Source organism: Colletes gigas, unplaced genomic scaffold (assembly GCF_013123115.1).
Source record: "Colletes gigas isolate AHSC1104 unplaced genomic scaffold, ASM1312311v1 Colletes_gigas_Sc00053, whole genome shotgun sequence".
Taxonomy (NCBI): Eukaryota; Metazoa; Arthropoda; class Insecta; order Hymenoptera; family Colletidae; genus Colletes; species Colletes gigas.
In genome coordinates this window covers 693,600-712,890 of record NW_025106682.1, presented here as the reverse complement: position 1 = coordinate 712,890, position 19,291 = coordinate 693,600, and the positions used below count along the sequence as shown (strand labels likewise).

The 19,291-nt window shown below is 33.4% G+C and overlaps 1 protein-coding gene and 1 long non-coding RNA gene across 2 annotated transcripts in view; one reads left to right on the top strand and one right to left on the bottom strand.

Moving 5' to 3' along the window:
- Positions 1-19,291, bottom strand: part of LOC122403450 (dipeptidase 1-like) — a 203,711-nt gene that overhangs the window by 16,769 nt on the left and 167,651 nt on the right. The gene's annotated exons all lie outside the window — the stretch shown is intronic.
- On the top strand, positions 3,430-4,167 carry LOC122403453. The gene is made up of 3 exons (XR_006259619.1): positions 3,430-3,499; positions 3,821-3,927; positions 4,011-4,167. It is a non-coding gene; the product is annotated as an uncharacterized LOC122403453 (long non-coding RNA).

The window sequence follows — 19,291 nt, the reverse complement described above, 5'->3', positions numbered from 1 at the left end:
TCATTTTTATGTTTTAGCTTAAATTCTTGTAACATTTTGCTAATATACTCTGTTCAATTCCCTTTAGCTATGTGATAGATCATTTTTAAGTGTTTATTAAATTTCTTACCATATCTCACTAATATAAATATTAGTTTTGATTTACCTTCACCTCTTTTTAAACAAAATAATTGCTTGGTACAATTAAACTGGATTTAAGCTTCGACTGGTTGTATACGTGCTTTCTTTGACAAGTGTAGTTAGTATCTTTTGCTTAAAATTATAATCTTCTTGCACACCGTGATTTTTAAGATGACAAATGTCATAGTAGATTCAATTGTTTTTAATTTGACACTCATTTTAAAATGAATATATAATGAGTACATATATGTATAGACGCAAACACACGGATTGACATTATTTTTGGAGTTTTATTATTGTCTTCAGAACTGTTAAATGGTTATTTTGAAAATTCTACTTTCCAATATTCGTTTACTCGAAACAATATTTTAAATTCAAACTGGTCTCAAAAGTTTAACTGATTTTTTATTTTTTGGGGATCCTAAAGAATTTGTAAAACTTCGTTGTTTGACATCAATTTACATCAAGTATAACGACAATTAAAATAGTCAAAGTATGGAAACGAAACGTTTATAATAAAAATTGGAAATTTAAAAATTGCAAATATAAAAACTGAGAAATACTTAAATGCCGTCAGTGTCACTATACTTTTCTTCTTTTGCTTTAATTTAATGTACTTAGTTCTATTTTTACACGTTAATTGCGTCCCGAAGTGGATACTTTAAAAAAAGAACGTGTAAAAAAAGACACTGCTTACAATAAAAGGGAGAATTTGTTCGATAACTTTGAAAAATCGCGTGGGAAGGAAAAGGGTAACTATTTATAAAAGGAAAGGTTCCGATAAACGGAAGAAAAAAACTTTTCATTAAAAACTTTCCACACTTTCAATATTTTTTTTCAAATTTTATTTCATATCTATTCTACATTTTGTATATCAGCGTCCACATTTGTGTGATTCTTTTGTGTCACATGCTATGTGGAGTGTGTATATTGATATTAATAGTACACTAAAATTCATAGTATATAATTTATTTAGTTAGTTAAAGTAGATTTGTAAAGCGTATTCCTTTTAAAAATTATAATTTTTAAATCTGACTAAAAAGTTTAAATATCTTTATTATATTCTGTAAGTTTATTACTAGATATTACTTAAATAGCGTAATAATAAATTTTAAACTTGGATATTTTAAAATTTGAATCTTCAAAATTGGAAAATTTAAATGTTGCAAATTTAAAACTCAGAAATTTAAATTCGTGTCGAATCCAAAAATTAGACATATCTGAGTAAAGGAAACTATATTTTGTTTTATATGAATTTATTTTTTCAAAGTACGATATATTTTATAAATATAAAATATTTTAAAATTAGATTTTAATGCAAAACATGAATCAGTTAATTTTCGATAACCATATACTTCGATATGTTGACTTGATGAACACTATAATAATAATTGTAGGTAATATTTCAAACAAAAGTTGGATGCTAAAAAAAATGTCCATTCTTTACATCCTGTGTATGTTGTTTTAGGTTTTTTACGTGTTTTTTAGGACTCTCGATGAACAAAAAATGTCTTTATTACTTCCTCGAAAAACGATAAGAAAGTTATTAAAAGTGAGTCTAAAATATAGGTATGATGACGATCAAATCTCTTTATACGTAAAACTATAATAACGTATGTATTTTATATCATTTTAACTATTTTCGTAAGGTAGATACATGTTTCTATTATTGGACATATCAGAATATTGATTGCTTATGAGAAGTAGCTTTTTCCTAATATACAACAATATTTTAATAAAGTATATAAATTTGTACTGACTGAAGTCTCCAGTTTTATAACTAAATTAGTTGTGAAGTGTTATGTGTCTATTATAATGAAAATTGTATTGGATTTCGTGTCCTTTTAATTGACCTGCTTGCGCCATTTATCGAACATCCCCCCCTCCATTACTAACCAACAATATTCTCCACTCTACATGAAACAAAATGACAAATTTCTATTTAGTGATATAATAATAGTAATAGACGGGTAAAGTGATATACTATTAATAATGGATGAAAATTGTACATTTTTAGGTTATTAAGTTATATACATATTTTATAATTAAACTACTTTTTTTTCTGATATCAATTTTTGTTTCTTCTCTTTTCGTTTTCACCAGTATTATATTTTACAAATAATATTTTCATGTCACTTCCTCTTACAAAATCAATGATAACCTAGATAAATAATAAATATAAACATATATTACAAAATAAAAATTGCTACTATTAAACAAAAGGAAAGCTTTCTTTCTATTTTATGATTCTTTGTATATTTCTACAATAGTTAGCTTTAGTGAATCACTACATGAATTCATGTACTTTTATATTTCGTGTTTTCAATGAACTTTTACATAAATGACAAAGTCTTCAATCTGTATCTTAAATTACTTAGAGATATAAAATGTTAGTTATTGCTTTAAACAAAAGTTTTCATTGTTTTGGAGGGGAAGCGATGCAGACATTTTTTGTTCTCTGGAAACATACATTCTGAAAGATCTTGCATGAATTTTTCATTTCCAGACAATAACAAAAATGGACAGTTTTAAATAGGCAATTTATACCTATATTGTAACAGTTTCCAAACTCTGGTTTTGCCTAATTGGGAATCGTGAACGACCTAATTATACAAGGTTGTTTCGAAGTTTCGAGAAAATTCGTATTTGAAATTTCTTTCAGTTTTCGCGGAGTTTAGGGTGAAGACGATTTTCCATCTCAGTTTCCATTTTCTAGGTTTGACTAACAATAAGTATAAGTGCTCGCGGGCAGTAAAGTTTGCCCGATGGAGACTTCTGTTGCCTGTTAATGCACTTCTGATGCTTTTTCGCAATATTTCGATAAAAGTTCGTCGTATGAACTGCAATTTATAATATTCTAAACGGGATATGAGAATTTCCTGGGAAAAATTGCTAATGCAAAATTCGGAATTTGTGTGTTTGTGATTTTCCTAGAATTTGAAATATTTGTGCTAATACATTTTGTTTGATTGTTCTTCTTGTTTCAACAGGAAGTATAAGCTACTTAATTCTCAGAAATATTCACTACAATTATTGTTATATTAATTCAAAATTAATAGCGTAAAATTAAGTAGTCCTTTCGATGTCAAATATTTCCCAGATTTGACCTTAAATGACGCCACTCTTTGTTCAATACATATTAAATACTTACTCTTTATAATGCGACAAGAAGTATAAAATACCTAATTTGTACAACATTTGGTCATAATAATTATCATATTTATATAAAACTATCTAAGTAGATTATATTTCGCGCATCCAGTAGTTGTAGGGCCCACCGCGGAGCGGCGGTTCTTAACATCCTGTGCCATCAAGTAGAAGTTGTAATTTAGTTCACTGTTCTGTGTTTGGTGTTCCAAGTAACCTCTGACTACAGCACGTACGTAAAACATCATCTAATACTGTCTACCGCGTTATATTTATAATGTTTCCGAGCAATTTTAATTAAATAAAGATTATAATAACAAAGTAACTACGCCAACAAGCTGCTAACCTCAAACTTATCCTTAACGCCTTCGTCGGCAAATTGAACGAAGTTTCTAGTAAAATTATCACAGACGTTGCCTGCGTGTTTTAAATAAAATACGCGACCTCAATTGTCACTCTTATCAGTTACCCTTTTAAAAGAACGTCTCTTTCCAGTTGGATAACCTTATCTCCCTTTCGCTTATTAATAACTCGTTGTTATTCACGTTTCAAGTATTGGGAAGATAGAAACGTCAAGTTCGCTCGGTTGGCAACGAAGCCAACTCAATCTGTTAACAATGTCAGGCCTTTCAGCTTTACGATTCTCAGAGATTCTGAAAAGTGAGTTACCGCTATGTTTCTAACGCTGCTTTCTATAATTCTTACATAGTTTATATTTGCTCAAATATTTCTACCTTAAGCAGGAACAAATTAGATCGAAGGATCACAGTATGATGGTATAACACTATAATACCAATCGACTTTCGAGATTTAGACAGTTTAAATTATTACATAACCTCCAAATGTCCTCGAATGCGAAAATTTTAGGCCAACTCGCTCAACCGAAGTGTCATAATATTTAAGTATTCTCATAATAATTTGAAGAAAATTTTTATTCATGAAAGGCACGTGTTTTAATTATTATCAAGGTTATACAGGGTGTTCGGTCACTTCTGAGAAAAATTTTAGTAGGGGATTCTAGGGGCCAAAATAAGACGAAAATCAAAAATATCAATTTGTTGACTGAGACTTCATCAAAAAGTTATTAAAAAATTCAATTTAAAAATTTCAAATCATTCTGAAAAAATTATTTTTGATTGCGGGGGCCAATTAGAATCATTGTTGGTCAATAGACATACCCCCAAAATCCTATGCACTTTCGAGAAAAAAATTTCTTACCGAAAATATAATTTCAGGCCAGAAATGTTGCCCCAAAATTTCATGCGAATGTTTAAAACATCATAACTCCCGAACAGATTGGAGGATTTTAATGTTTCAAAAGGCAAATTACGCGTATTTTGATGAAGAATATGTGGAAATTCCAAAAATATTCCAAAAGTTGTTCCTTGAGACCGTAAAGTGAGAAAAACCCCATAAAAATGGTCCAATTCTCAAACAGTCATAAAACTCCTACAATAGTGAATATATTTCAATAAAATTTTTTTCTAAAGTAGTGCTCACGGGCACCTACAAAAAAGTTTTAAACAACATTTCTGTACAGCGTCAAACAAATTTATTAAAAATGAAAAACAAATGTTTATGAGAAATCGACAGGGTAGGTTCCTAAATTTTTCGTTGAAATTGAAAAGTTTCAAGTCATTCTGAAAAAATTATTTTCGGTTGCGGGGGTCAATTACAATCATTTTTGGTGGGTAGACATTCCCCCCGAAATCCTGCCTACTTTCGAGAAAAAAATTCGGGCAGATGCTGAAATTTTTCGGCGAAAAAAAAATTTTCAAATCGTTCTAAAAAAATTATTTTTGACTACGAGGGTCAAATACAATTATTTTTGTTGAATACACATATCCCTGAAATCCTAACCAGTTTCGAGAAAAAAATTTATTACCGAAACCTCCATGTCTGACCATCGTTTAGACGTTCTACTGAAATTTCATGCGTATCTTTAAAACATCATAACTTCCGAACGGATTGGAAGATTTTAATATTTCGAAATGCAAACTACGCGTATCGTAATGGAAAATATGTAGGAATTCTAAGAATATTAGAAAAGTTGTTCCCTAACCCAGTAAAGTTCGAAAAACCTGATAAAAATGGTCCAATTTTCAAATGGCCATAACTCCTACAATAGTCAATGGATCACATTGAAATGTAGTATGAAAGTAGAGCTCATGGATACCTACAAAAAAGTACTAAACAAAATTTCCGTACGACTTCAAATAAATTTATTAAAAATGAAAAACGAATTTATACGAAAACGGAACAGAGGATAGGCGCTAAATTTTTCGGCGAAAAAACAAAATTTGACATCGTTCTGGAAAAATTATTTTCGGTTGCGGGGGTCAATTACAATCATTTTTGGCCAATAGACCTAACCCCGAAATCCTGCGCATTTTCGAGAAAAAAATTCAGTACGTGCAGAACTTTAAACGTTAATAACTTTTTAACGAAGCCTCCATCAACAAATTGGTATTCTTGATTCTCATCCTATTTTCGCCTCTAGAATTTCCCATTAAAATTTCCAGGGGGTGGGCGAACACCCTGTATACAGTTAAAGTTTGAATTTTTGTCTCGAAAATGCGCAGGATTTCGGTGGTATATCTATTCACCAAAAATGATTGTAATTGACCCCCGTAACCGAAAATAATTTTTCCAGAACGATTTAAAATTTTTGAATTTAATTGTTAATAACTTTTTAACGAAGCCTCCATCAACAAATTGGTATTCTTGATTTTCGTATGGTTTTGACCTCTAGAACCCCCCATTGAAATTTTTCCCAGGTGTGGCCGAGCACCCTGTATATGTACATTAAATTTCCTTTGGAAAAGCATTTCGATTGGACGAATTGAATTTGCCATTGTAAAAACTTTCTTCCTTCTTCTCCTGACAACCCTTTTATTCCAGACTTCGTTGGTCGCGGAATTTATTCTATTTTGCACGCAAAGAGACGAACGGAATAATCTTTAGTGGATTCTAAGAAGAGTTATAAACTTAAGGATTTTATGAAAATGTTTTTAACAGGGAAGTATGAAATAAGATGTCACGCAATATTGTTATTGTAAGTTTGAAATTTAGGATGACCCCCATTCGATACTTGTATTGCTTCACGGAGATTTAACTGTGGTCCATTAGCAATTTTTATCGCGAACCATTTGCAATTTATTGTGGGCGTTTTAAAATTTATCATAGGTCACTTGAAATATATCATGGATCGCTTGAAATTTATTATGGGTCATTTGAAACATATCATGGATCGCTTGAAATTTATCATGGACATTACTCATCGAGGTTGTGTGTAAAATTGATCATGGATCATTTTAAACTTATCGCGACTCGTTAGAATCTTATTGTGAGTCACTCGAAACATATAAACTCCGCGACAAGAGGATAGCTCGCTGAGTAATTTTAATAGTTTTCGTAAATATAGATAAATAATAGCAGTCTTTATATTATATATCACTCTTCAACTAATAATATATCGCAAATGTTCAGGGTAAACACGTTTTTTCTGTTTAAGCGGGGAAACCACCATGACGGTTGATTATAAAGGCAACTTCAAGAATATTTTGGCCGTACCTATGAGACTTTTTCTAATAAATGTTTAATGTATTCGAAAGTACATTTCTTGAACTACTTCTCGTAAAAATTTCGTATGAAAATATTAATTAATATAGCCAGAACAGGAACCAGCGTGAGAGGTCTCCAAAAATTTGTTAGAAACGGGCGAATGTGTAATTTTTCACTGCAAGTTGTGAAACAAGAAATTATGCAATTTTCGTTAACTATAAGACAGTAGTTTCAATTGCACGTACGGATTTTTGAAAATAATTATTTATTATAAAATGGTGGAACTTTGAAGGAAAAATCTTAAATACTGTGACAAAATCAATACTTCTTTTAACACCACGCCGAAACTAATTATTCGATCGAAAATTCCGTAATGTGCAACTGAAAAGAATAGTATTAGGAGCCATTGTACAAAATTTTAAGTAAATCGGATGAAAATTGACCGAGTTATCGAATCGTCCAGTTTGGAAAATGTGGTTTTGAGAAAAACGCGTTTAAAGTTTTGCATCAAATTATCTATGAAATAATGTTGGAGTTTTTAAACTTTCGAAAGGACATACACTTCAAGATCCTAAAACGTATCCTCTGTAAAAAGATCATCGTCATCTCCTTCGTTTATATCTCGTGTTTCGGAGAGGCGAAGCGTGTTCTGTTTATGTCGATATGCGTCTGCCTGTGGTCCAATTTTAATATCGAGGATCTTCATTATTTGTAATAATCCTGAATAGCCATCGTTAAATTGGATTATGGCTAAATAAGTTGCCAATTGGATCACTTTAGTCGTATATCATGTAAAACACTTTTCAATCACGTGAAACTATTACCACAGCAGAAATAATAAAAAAGTTTCAAATGAACGTCCCGAAATAAAGACTAGTTATTTCAAGCGTTACACATATTACATGTTCTTGGTCTACTAAATCACCTGTAACTTTGCCACTTTTGCGAATTTTACATAAATATTTTAGGGGGTCGTTTTTAAAATCCCAAGCATTGAAAAGAGATAAAAAAAAGTTCGATTTTTGCAATCCGTCACAATGATTTCCCCTTCTGATATGTTAAAAGTTATCTCATACGTAAGCATTAGTGTCGATCACTGCGTAAAAATGATAACACACCTTCAAAGTTTTGTTTTTTCAGTTAACAGAAGGTCGTCGAACTGTTTTCACGAGCAAGTATTTAACTTGAAAAAGAAATTTTTCAAATCGTTCTGGAAGAATTATTTTCGGTTGCGGGCGTCGATTACAATCACTTTTAGTCATTACGCATATCCACGAAATCCAGCCCACTTTCGAGAAAAAAATTTCTTACCGAAAATGTAATGTCTGACCATACATGACATGTTTCCCTGAAATTTTATGCGTATTTTTAAAACATCATAACTCCTGAACGGATTGGAGGATTTTAATGTTTCGAATGGCAAACAATGCGTATGTAGGTGAAGAATATGTAGAAATTCCAAGACTATTCGAAAAGTTGTTCCTTAACCCCGTAAAGTGAGAAAACCCCCATAAATGTGGTCCAATTTTCAAACAGCCATAACTCCTATAATAGTGAATATATTTCTTTGAAACTTTTTTCTGAGGTAGAGCTCATGGGTACCTACAAGAAAATACTAAACAACATTTCCGTACAGCGTCAAACAAATTTATTAAAAATGAAAAACGAATTTTTAAGAAAAATCGACAGGGCCCTAAAGTTTTCGGCGAAATTGAAAAATTTCAAATCATTCTAAAAAAATTACTTTCAGTTACGGTGGTCAATGACAATCATTTTTGGTGACTAGACATACCCCCGAAATCCTACCCACTTTCTAGAAAAAAATTCAGTACGGGCGGAACTTTAAACGTTAATAACTTTTTAACGAAGCCTCCATCAACAAATTGGTATTCTTGATTATTGTCTTATTTTGGGTGGCCGAACACCCTGTATTTTGCGAGGTTTAGATCAATTTTCGTAGTTTAAACAAACGTATAAAAAATTCCAGGGTCTCTCGCTTGATGGAAATGATATTAATACGTAAGTTTCTATAGAATTTGTAAAATTTTATTTTATTGAGCGTACCAAAATATCAACGATTAAACATTAATGTTATAATATTGGAAACGGCGATATATTTAAATCAAATTCCTTCAATAAAATTCGTAGAATTTAATTTTACTATACATTTAAATATTGGTAATTTTAATATAATTCAAATATAATTGGATTATTATGTCTTGTCTCGGCTTGTGAATATAAAGGAATTAGTGTACATAAATAATAAATAAATAAACATCAATGTCAATACGAACTGAAATATATTAAAATTCGAGTTATTTCTATAAAATTAAAATACATTCAGAAAAATTGCAATGTCTCTTGGTCAGATTCTATCATTTCATAGTTCGAAAAATACTCAATTTACAGTAGAAAGTTTCATGTGACACACTAGCAACTCAATTATTTTCACTGAGCTGAGCACGAGGTACAAAAACCTTTTTTTTTTTTTGGTGCTTTTCGCAAGAAATTTCACAATGATACTGAAAAGCTTTTTTATATTATAAATAAAACACAAACTTTCAATTATTTACTTTTTAACTGGATAATTAATATATCTAGCGACTTGAGATTAGGTTAATGTCCCTAGACGTTAAGAACAAAGGTTCATCATAAATAAAATAACAAATTTAAGCGAGTTTATGGAGTCAATTTACATAAATAAATAACCTACATACAATTCGAACGATGTTTAAATACGATAAAATATAAAAAGTTTAATGGCTATTGCGTTACGGTAAATAATATTTTATTTAATTAATCGCTAGAACAGAATATTTGTATAATTCGAATGTTGGATCGAAATTATGTTCGTTCCCCGGTGTCATCTGCACTAATTTGTACACAGAAGGCCCCGTACAATGATGGTGCTTCAATTCGTGAATGCATGAGAGGTAAAAAGAGGTATTATGCTCGCCCAATAATCGCCATAGTGATTGACGTATCGACACGCGTCATCTCTTTCAACCAGCTTTCTCGTTTTCTGGTTTTTTTTCTTTTTACGTTCGATTTTTAACATTGAATTAACGAGACTCGACAAAATAAATGTAATCAGGAAGACAACTCTTGCGAGCAACTTATTAAAATCGCAAGATTCGTTTTATCTAGTAGAAACATAATACCGTTCAACGAATTGAAACATTTTTTTTCTGATTTCTTGCAGAGCCTTGTTCCCCAAACAATATTAACACTAAACCTACCGCGACCGGTCAAATGACCGTTTTTTAAATTTCGTTTAGAATTTCTTACACACAATATTATTTTAGCGCCATTTCACTTCACGACTTTTCTTATAGTATACGCGCAATGAATTTTACAATATTCACATCTATTCTTATTGTTTGTTTTCTGAGAAAAATATGTAGTCTGTCTTGCCTACCACGACCAGTCATCTGACCGGTTGAATGATTTATATTTGAACTGGACAAAATTTTGTACCAAATTCTGGTTAACTTTCGATGTAAATAGGAAATGTATAGCGAAGACGAAAGCAGAGAATCTTCAGTTTCCACTGTCTTGGAACACACTAGCAACGCGTATTAAAAATAGTTAAACTTTAGACGCGTGCAGTTCCAAAACTATTAGTGTTTTATTAATTATTGAGGCATTGTTAGAAGCGGTAAAGCCTCCCCTTTGAAATAGTTTTTGCTTTTTGTCGATCCGACTTTCAGTTTCGGAGATATCGTTGTGTAAAGGAAAATGTAATTTTTCAAATTCAACTAGCTCTGTCTCCATCTTACTACATAAAAGTTCATTGACCTCGTGACGTCAACAATGGAATGCAAACAAAAGAGTCGAACCTTTATATCTCCGGAACTAATAAAGCTATCGACTTGTTCGAACGCCCGTTTTAAAGGGGATTTCAAACCTCTATCCTATGAATGTAACCACTATTATAATTTATGCCATCTTCTATGTTTATTTTGATATTTACTTTGACGCTACATACCCAAAGAAGTTTCAGCAATTCCTACTGATCGTACGACTAGTGTACGATAAAACTGGATCATAAATTGTTTATTTAATTGAAAATTAATTTAAATACAGGATGTTTGCGTAATTACTAGCTGGCACTTTTTCTTAAATAGTTGTCTTCTCTGGAACTAACTACGGTATCGACTTGGAACAAAATTCGTTTTCAAGGGCGTTTTATCTTCTATCCGATGAAAATTAAAAACTTTTTAACATAAAAGAGAAGGGTATCTTACGGATAAACATCAAAACACAACTTTCTATACATACACAGTATGTCGGAAAAATAACGGAACTTTTTAAATTAAAAGAAGAAAATTAGTTATTTTGCCAAAATTATTTTTTTTATTCAAAATACATCCCTTCTGCATCAATATACCGTTGGGCACGTCCGACTAGTGCCAGCATAGATATTTGTATATTTTGGCGCTTTGTTTGTGGATCGTATTTGAAGCACCAAATCTAGTCTCCAGTCACAATCGATTCCAGGAATGTGCAGTTCGATCTGGTTGTTTTAATAAGATTGTTGCAATGTTAAACGCGAGCAATCTGTTGGTCCTCATTTAATGCGTGAGGAACAAATCGAGCACAGACTTTCCATTTATTCAAGTTTTTTGTAAAAATTTCGTGAGTCATGCCTTTAGTCGTATTTAATACCTCTGTCATCCATTTAACACTTGAAGTCGCATCGTAGGTAATCATTTCACGCATTTTTTCCACCAACTCATCGCGATTTTTTTTTTTGGCCGGTCTGTCTTTTAAAATTGGCACCATTTCTGTCACGTGACATTCATCTTGCATATCTCGATAAAGATCGTTCTTCATAATTCACAAATCCCAAATATAAAAATCAAAATAATTTCACTAATTTTGCTCGAAGTTAGTTAAGCAATTTCCTCGAAGAACTAAATTTTCCCCAAAAGAAAATATTAAACGACTCTTCTCTCGTCACGAATCTAAAAGCTAGAAAGTTCCACGTATTTAAAATTTTTATTTTTTACACTCTAAAAAATTATTTATGGCGTTTGACGTGTCAAGCGGCAGAGTTTAGGTTCCACATTCACCACACACACTTCTACAACACTCGACAAAGGAAAGAAAATTGTGAAGTTCCATTTACCAGTTTCAAATACTTCAAGTGGAGCTTAAATACCGTCTCCGGTTACAAGAAAAAAAGGGTACCTTGCTATTTAACTGAATTCACCGTTGCAGAGGAAAGCGACTATACTTTCCGCGCAGGCGCGGACGATGTCGAAATTGAAATCTGTTGACTTTCGTTCACATTTCCGCTCTCTTTCGATCACTTGACTTGAGCTTTCCTGATGGATCGACGAGCCAATGAAAGGAAGTCCTACTATGGAGAAAAGGAAACTGCAAAATAAACAGACGGAAGATTCGAAAGCTTGAAAAACAAAATTATGCTTAAAAGGGGCAAAAAAAAAATTGAAAATATGAAGCAAAAACATTCACGACATTTATTAAATCCCCTCCTCTGCGAACCAAAAATGGTCGGAGGGACCCATAACTGGATCATGGAAACAGAATTTCAAAGAAGATTCCATTTTCATCACCATCTTTCCAGTAAAATTCTATATTCGAGTGTCTTTCATTTTTATTTTTTTGTTTCGTATTTTTTGGGATTTAAACGATATTCTGATTTGTAATATCAGCGTCTACCATCTTAAAAGCGAGAAGAACATGTTCGAGTTGTCAAGAAATTTACAGAAACGTTTAAAAAAATTCATAAAACAAAAAAGATAGCAGGTTTTATTCTAAACTCAACCATAAACACAAGAATTCCATTTATTAGGCCGGTCGCTCGTGGCACAGTTTACAAATTGCAAACACCTTCCTTGTTAGTTAATTATTGATTAAAAACTGTATAAATTAACAAAAAATTGTTTGCTCTCCGTTTTCTATTTTTTTAAATATTTACCTTCAGGAAAAAACAAAGTACAAACTTTCCATTATTCTGTTATTTATTTACGAATAAAACCTCATTTGTCATAACAATTATGTACTTTAAATTTCAGTTTTCAAATCAACTAAAACGTAATTTTAATTCAATTACAGTCTTTTCTGCAATTATCAAGCCAATTTTAATCACGAATAAAATTCTAATTCAGCTGTTTTAATTGTAGTTTTATGATCTCTGTGATTTTGTAAAAAACAAAATTAAAACAGTCGAATTAGAATTTAATTTGTTCGCAATTGTAGAGAGTTGTGGCCAAAATTGGTCCACTGCGTTCGAGAAAATCGATACTCGAAGGGTATTTAATCAGGAAGTCGATAATGGTTAATCAGTTTAGTCGGTTAATAGCAATTTAAAGCTTTTCTCGAAGGTTGGATGATGAAATCAGGAAAAACTCGTGGCAGGTGTCGATACGTCAATCGCTGGTTCCATCCACGCACGGAGGGCTTTCCCCGTCATTTACGACGGTGGCCAGGAAGGGTGAGACGGATTGGTTGTTATTACAAGAGAGTATAATCGTGATGCAGCACATGCAGGCCTGGTTTACGGGCATCCATTTATAGTAGGTACGTGCCACTCTGCCGGCATACCGCCATTATAATTAGGTCATACCAGTCGGCTATGATATAGGTAGCCATTTTGAAAGAGTGAACGTCCCTTCCTGATAATCCATCGTTCAATTTCGTGGAATTTATTCATCCAGGGATTAATTCGATTTTAAGTTTTCAAGAATTGAAAAACAATATTTTATAGTTGACATAAATAATACAATACACTCGCCGACAAAAACATAGCACACTGTATAGATACAAAATTGTTTAACTTTTGAAACAATCGATTGCATTGCTTTTGATCTTTGTAATGTTTTGTAATAATAACAGATTATATAAGTATATATTTAAATATTTATTGCGCGAAGACTAAATTTTATTTTACAATATTGAAAAACAATGAAAAATCGGTGCGTCAAAATGATAGCATATTACTTAAACTACTTATTATCTGTACAAATATGTTATATTAATATTTTATTGCCTCACTTTTTGTTTCTACAACTGCTAATAATTTTTTAACAACTTTTTTATTACACCCTTTGCCATACAATGACGACCCTGACTCGTTGCAAGTTCTTGATATGAAGTTTTACAATAATTAGGCTACTCACTCTTCAAGAAGTTTTATATATTAACATTAACATTCAGGGTGCTCGGTCACCCCTGGGAACAATTGTAATGGGAGGTTCTAGAGGCGAAAATAGGACGAAAATCAAGAATACCAATTTGTTGATGGAGGCTTCGTTAAAAAGTTATTAACGTTTAAAGTTCCGCACGTACTGAATTTTTTTCTAGAAAGTGGGTAGGATTTCGGGGGTATGTCTAGTCACCAAAAATGATTGTCATTGACCACCGTAACTTTTATTGATATTAAATTACATTTACAACTAGCTTCATTGAGCTAACCAGCAAATTTGATGAACTAGAGACGTGGCATGCGTGCAGTAAACGCTCCGTAGCGTTGCCGCTTCCATTACATGTGATGTTCCTTCTTTACTTAACTCTGCAAATCGGTCGGTTTGTTCCTTTTTAGTCTTCTGTGTTGTGGTGCCTGATTTAGATCCTTGACATTGTCGTTGGGGTGATTTAATATTCGTTTCTTGTGTGCTGTCGCAAATTTTTCTATGTGTTGTTTGATATTATGTATGTTCAAATCATTATGAAGAGAGTCTGAGGTAATGTACCAAGGGGCGGCAGCAATAGTTCTCAGTGTTTTGTTCTGAAACCTTTGGATGATGTCTATGTTACTTCTCTTGGCACATCCCCAGAGTTGTATTCCATATGTCCAAATAGGAATGATAGCGACCTTATACAGGAGTAGTTTATTGTGTAGTGTAAGTTTCGATTTTCGACCAAGCACCCAATACATGGTTCTCATTTTGTGATTTAGTTGCATTTTTTTCTTTTTTATGTGGTCTTTCCATGTGAGTCTTTTATCCATGTGTAGACCAAGATATCTGACACAGTGCTTGATCTCGAGGTATTCGCTGTTCAGTTTGACTGCAGGGGACGTAATATGTCTGGTAGTAAATGTAATATGTGCTGATTTGTTTACGTTGATCTTAATTTTCCATTTTTTGGTCCATTCTGTAGTCTTATCAAGAACTCCCTGCAAGAATCGTGACGCCTCCGCAGGGTTTTCATGGGAAGATAAGAACGCAGTGTCGTCCGCGAATGTGGCCACGAGTACGTTTTCATCTGCAGGAAGATCTGCTGTATAGATTTGATATAATGTGGGACCTAGGACGCTACCTTGAGGAACACCCGCTAGTATAGGGTAGATTTTCGAGTATTTGTCGTTTTGATTGACCTGGAAGAACCTGTCATTTAAGTATGATTTTAGCAGAACATAGTAGTTATATGGAAGGTTTTGCCTAATTTTATATAACAAGCCCATGTGCCACACTTATCAAAAGCTTGGTTAATGTCAATAAACGCAGCGGAGCATACCATGCGTTTCTCGAAACATTTTTCTATCACATTGACTATACGATGTACTTGTTCGATAGTAGAGTGTTGCTTCCGAAAACCGAATTGATGTTGTGGGATTATGCATTTCTCCGTTAATATTGGTGTTAGCCTGTTTAGCAGTAATCTTTCAAATCATTTTGACAAGATTGGTAACAGTGAGATAGGCCTGTAAGAGGTCACTTCTGTGGGTGGTTTGCCAGGCTTTTGAATCAGAATGATTGTCGCAAATTTCCATTGGATGGGAAAATACTGAACTCTCAGTATCGCATTATATGTATATTTGCGTGATAGCTACTACACCTTTCTTTTTTGGTAATTCTTTTAACATTTTAGCGGTAATGAGATCATATCCAGGTGCTTTTCGGTCATTATGTTTCTTTATTTCTTGTGCTATTTCTCCGGGAGAGAAATGTATGATGGGTTCGCAAGGTTGCGAGGGAGCATTAAGGAAGTTCGTGATGTCTCTGTAGTCGCTGTCGAGCGTTGGTATGTCATTCGGTGTGAAGATTGTAGATAAATGATTTGCAAAAGTATCGGCTTTTTCTTGATCGTTCCTGGCCCATCGGTTGTTTCCCATTTTTATAGGAGAGATGTGTTCAGTTGGCCTTTTCAATTTTTTTGTGATTTTCCACAAGGAGTAATTATCTTCCTGACGTGGAGACAAGCTTTGAAGGTAATCTTGGATGCGCTCATTTGTAATTTGGTGCAGCAGCTTTGTGAGTTCCCTGGTTAACTTATTTAGCGTTCTCTTATCATCAGGGAGTCTAGATAACTGCCATTTTTTCCTAGCTTTCCTCTTTTCTGCAATTTTAATTCTCACGGATAACGGATGGTTCATTGCGTGTTTATTTTCAGCTTTGGTTTCAGGCGTCGATTTATATGCTGCATCTTGCAGCGTCTTAGTTAGGAGTTCTACCGCCTGATCTAAGTTGTTTGCAGTTTTTAATGGGATATTTAGATCTATATTATTATTTATAAGTGTTCTGTAAAGAGACCAGTCTGTTTTTGAGTTTGTCCAATACGGCCGTTTTTCGTTGTCTACCAGTGTAGAGCTCAATGTGAGTATAATTGGCGAATGATCAGATGACAAGTCCAAGCTTGTATTTACCTCAACCTGGCTTAGCGAGATACCTTTGGCAATAAAAAAGTCAAGTAAGTCTGGTGTTTTCCTGGGGTCGGTTGGCCAGTAAGTCGGTTCACCGGTGCTGATGTGATTATACCCTTTTGATGTCATTGTTTTCTGGAGTTCTTTACCTTTTGGGTTGCTGAGTCTTGAACCCCATTGGGGGTGTTTTGCATTGTAGTCTCCACCTGAGATAAATCTCACACCTAGCGTGTTAAAGAATTGATCAAATTTTTCTTTGCTTATTGCATGTCTGGGTGGACAGTAGACTGCAGCAATGACGATTGTACTGTATGCATCTTTGATTTCGACACTAGTTGACTGTAGACAAGCTTCTTCGAATTTTGATGATTCAGAGTGCGATATCTTTTCGTTTATAATAATAGCAGTTCCTCCGTGAGCTGTTCCGTCTGGATGATTGGTGCTATATGTTTTGTACTTGTAAATATTGAAATAGCTTCTGTCAGTAAAATGAGTTTCAGAAATTAGGAGAATATCTATTTTATTTTGATTTAGAAATAATTCTATTTCCTGTTTGCGTTGCTGCAAACCGTTTGCATTCCATAAGGCTATTCTTATATTATCAGGCATTGTTATTTTCTGTTGATGAAGGCGGTAAACAGATTTATAATCATGCTGTTTTGGTCCATTAATTGTTTGAAAAGAGACTCGAATTTCTGAAGGAGTTGATTTGTCATTGTGTTAGTAGCATCATTATGGTCATGTTGGATAGTATTACCTTCTGTGGCTTGAGCGTAACTTATGTTTTCACGTATACTATAATTTCTATTTACAATTGTATTTTTATCTGGCTTACCTCTTATTTCCTGTAATTCTCGATATACACTGCATCCTTTGTAATTTGCAGGATGCGGGCCGTCGCACAATACACATTTTGCAGGAGTGTTTTTCTCCTTGGTGCAAGTATTTGTAGGATGATTTTCAGCACATTTCACGCAGTTAAATGGCTTGGTGCAATAACTCTTGGTATGCCCATATTTTTGACAGCGATGACACTGAGGTATCACGTTCTTTTTACGCGGTGGTACGACTTCTATTATAGTGTTAAGAAGGTGTTTTAATTTATAGATTTCTTTATTTTTCTCACCTGGTACTTGGTCCACAAAGAATAAAGGGAGTGATTCTTTCGTTTTCCAGCTACGTATATTAGTGACACTTCTGATTTCAAAACCTTTTTTTTCTAGTTCATCTTTAATATCCGTTGTTGGAATTGAGCTATGTAGATTTTTGATAACAACTCTGAAAGATCTTTCCTGACGCGGTTGATACGTGTGAAATGCTATGCTATTTCTTTTTAGGAAATGGACTAGTTTTCGGTAGGCGTCTGGTGTGTTGGTGTTTACTTTAACCGAGTCCGCAGACATTGATTTGCAGGAAAAATCTTCACTTGTTAGGACAGTTTTAAAGCTTTCTAACATTAGTGGGAAGTTTGCTATATCGTTCATAAATATTGGAGGAGGTTTTTGTATTTTATTAGTGTTTTCATTGACATTCTCGGTAATTTCATCTTCTTGCATTGGTTCATTATTATTCAGCTCTGAAAATCTATTGAAGTTTTGTTTGCTGATATCCTGCAAGGCTTGTTTCTTTCTTGTGTAGTTATCTGATTGAACTGTATCTCCATTTCTTCTATTCCTCCGGGGTTTTACTTGTTGTCACGTGAGTTCTTGATCTGATATATTCGTATCGAAGTGTTGTCTAAATTCCTCCTGTTCCTGTAGTGGGGTATCTATGTGTATTACTCGCCGTTTCTGTACGTTGTGTTGTTCCGAGGTGCCGGCGTTGGCTGTGTGTGTGTGGGTCTGCTTATTTGTTGTGATTTCTGTAACCATAATAGGTGCTCTTCCAAATATGGATTGTCCGTAATATGGATATGTAGAGTACGAAGTTGTGGTTACTGTATCACTTGCGCAAGTGAATATCGGTGAGGGAAATGCCCCTCCACTTCCTTGCTGCATTTTGCAATATCTTAACCGTTCGCTTATGTATATTTACACTCAAGGATCGCAACGTATACACGTCTGTACTCTCCGACGGTCCGCACGCGAATTCTTGTATTTCTTGAATGAATTTCAATTAGTTCGGCAAAAAACAATTAATATTAACGCTCCAGATTAAATGTCAACTGCTAGGTTATATACACGCGCGTGAAGTTACGTTTCAGATGAGAAAGACCACCGTAACTGAAAATAATTTTTTTAGAATAATTTGAAATTTTTCAATTTCGCCGAAAACTTTAGGGCCCTGTCGATTTTTCTTAAAAATTCGTTTTTCATTTTTAATAAATTTGTTTGACGCTGTACGGAAATGTTGTTTAGTATTTTCTTGTAGGTACCCATGAGCTCTACCTCAGAAAAAAGTTTCAAAGAAATATATTCACTATTATAGGAGTTATGGCTGTTTGAAAATTGGACCACATTTATGGGGGTTTTCTCACTTTACGGGGTTAAGGAACAACTTTTCGAATAGTCTTGGAATTTCTACATATTCTTCACCTACATACGCATTGTTTGCCATTCGAAACATTAAAATCCTCCAATCCGTTCAGGAGTTATGATGTTTTAAAAATACGCATAAAATTTCAGGGAAACATGTCATGTATGGTCAGACATTACATTTTCGGTAAGAAATTTTTTTCTCGAAAGTGGGCTGGATTTCGTGGATATGCGTAATGACTAAAAGTGATTGTAATCGACGCCCGCAACCGAAAATAATTCTTCCAGAACGATTTGAAAAATTTCTTTTCAAGTTAAATACTTGCTCGTGAAAACAGTTCGACGACCTTCTGTTAACTGAAAAAACAAAACT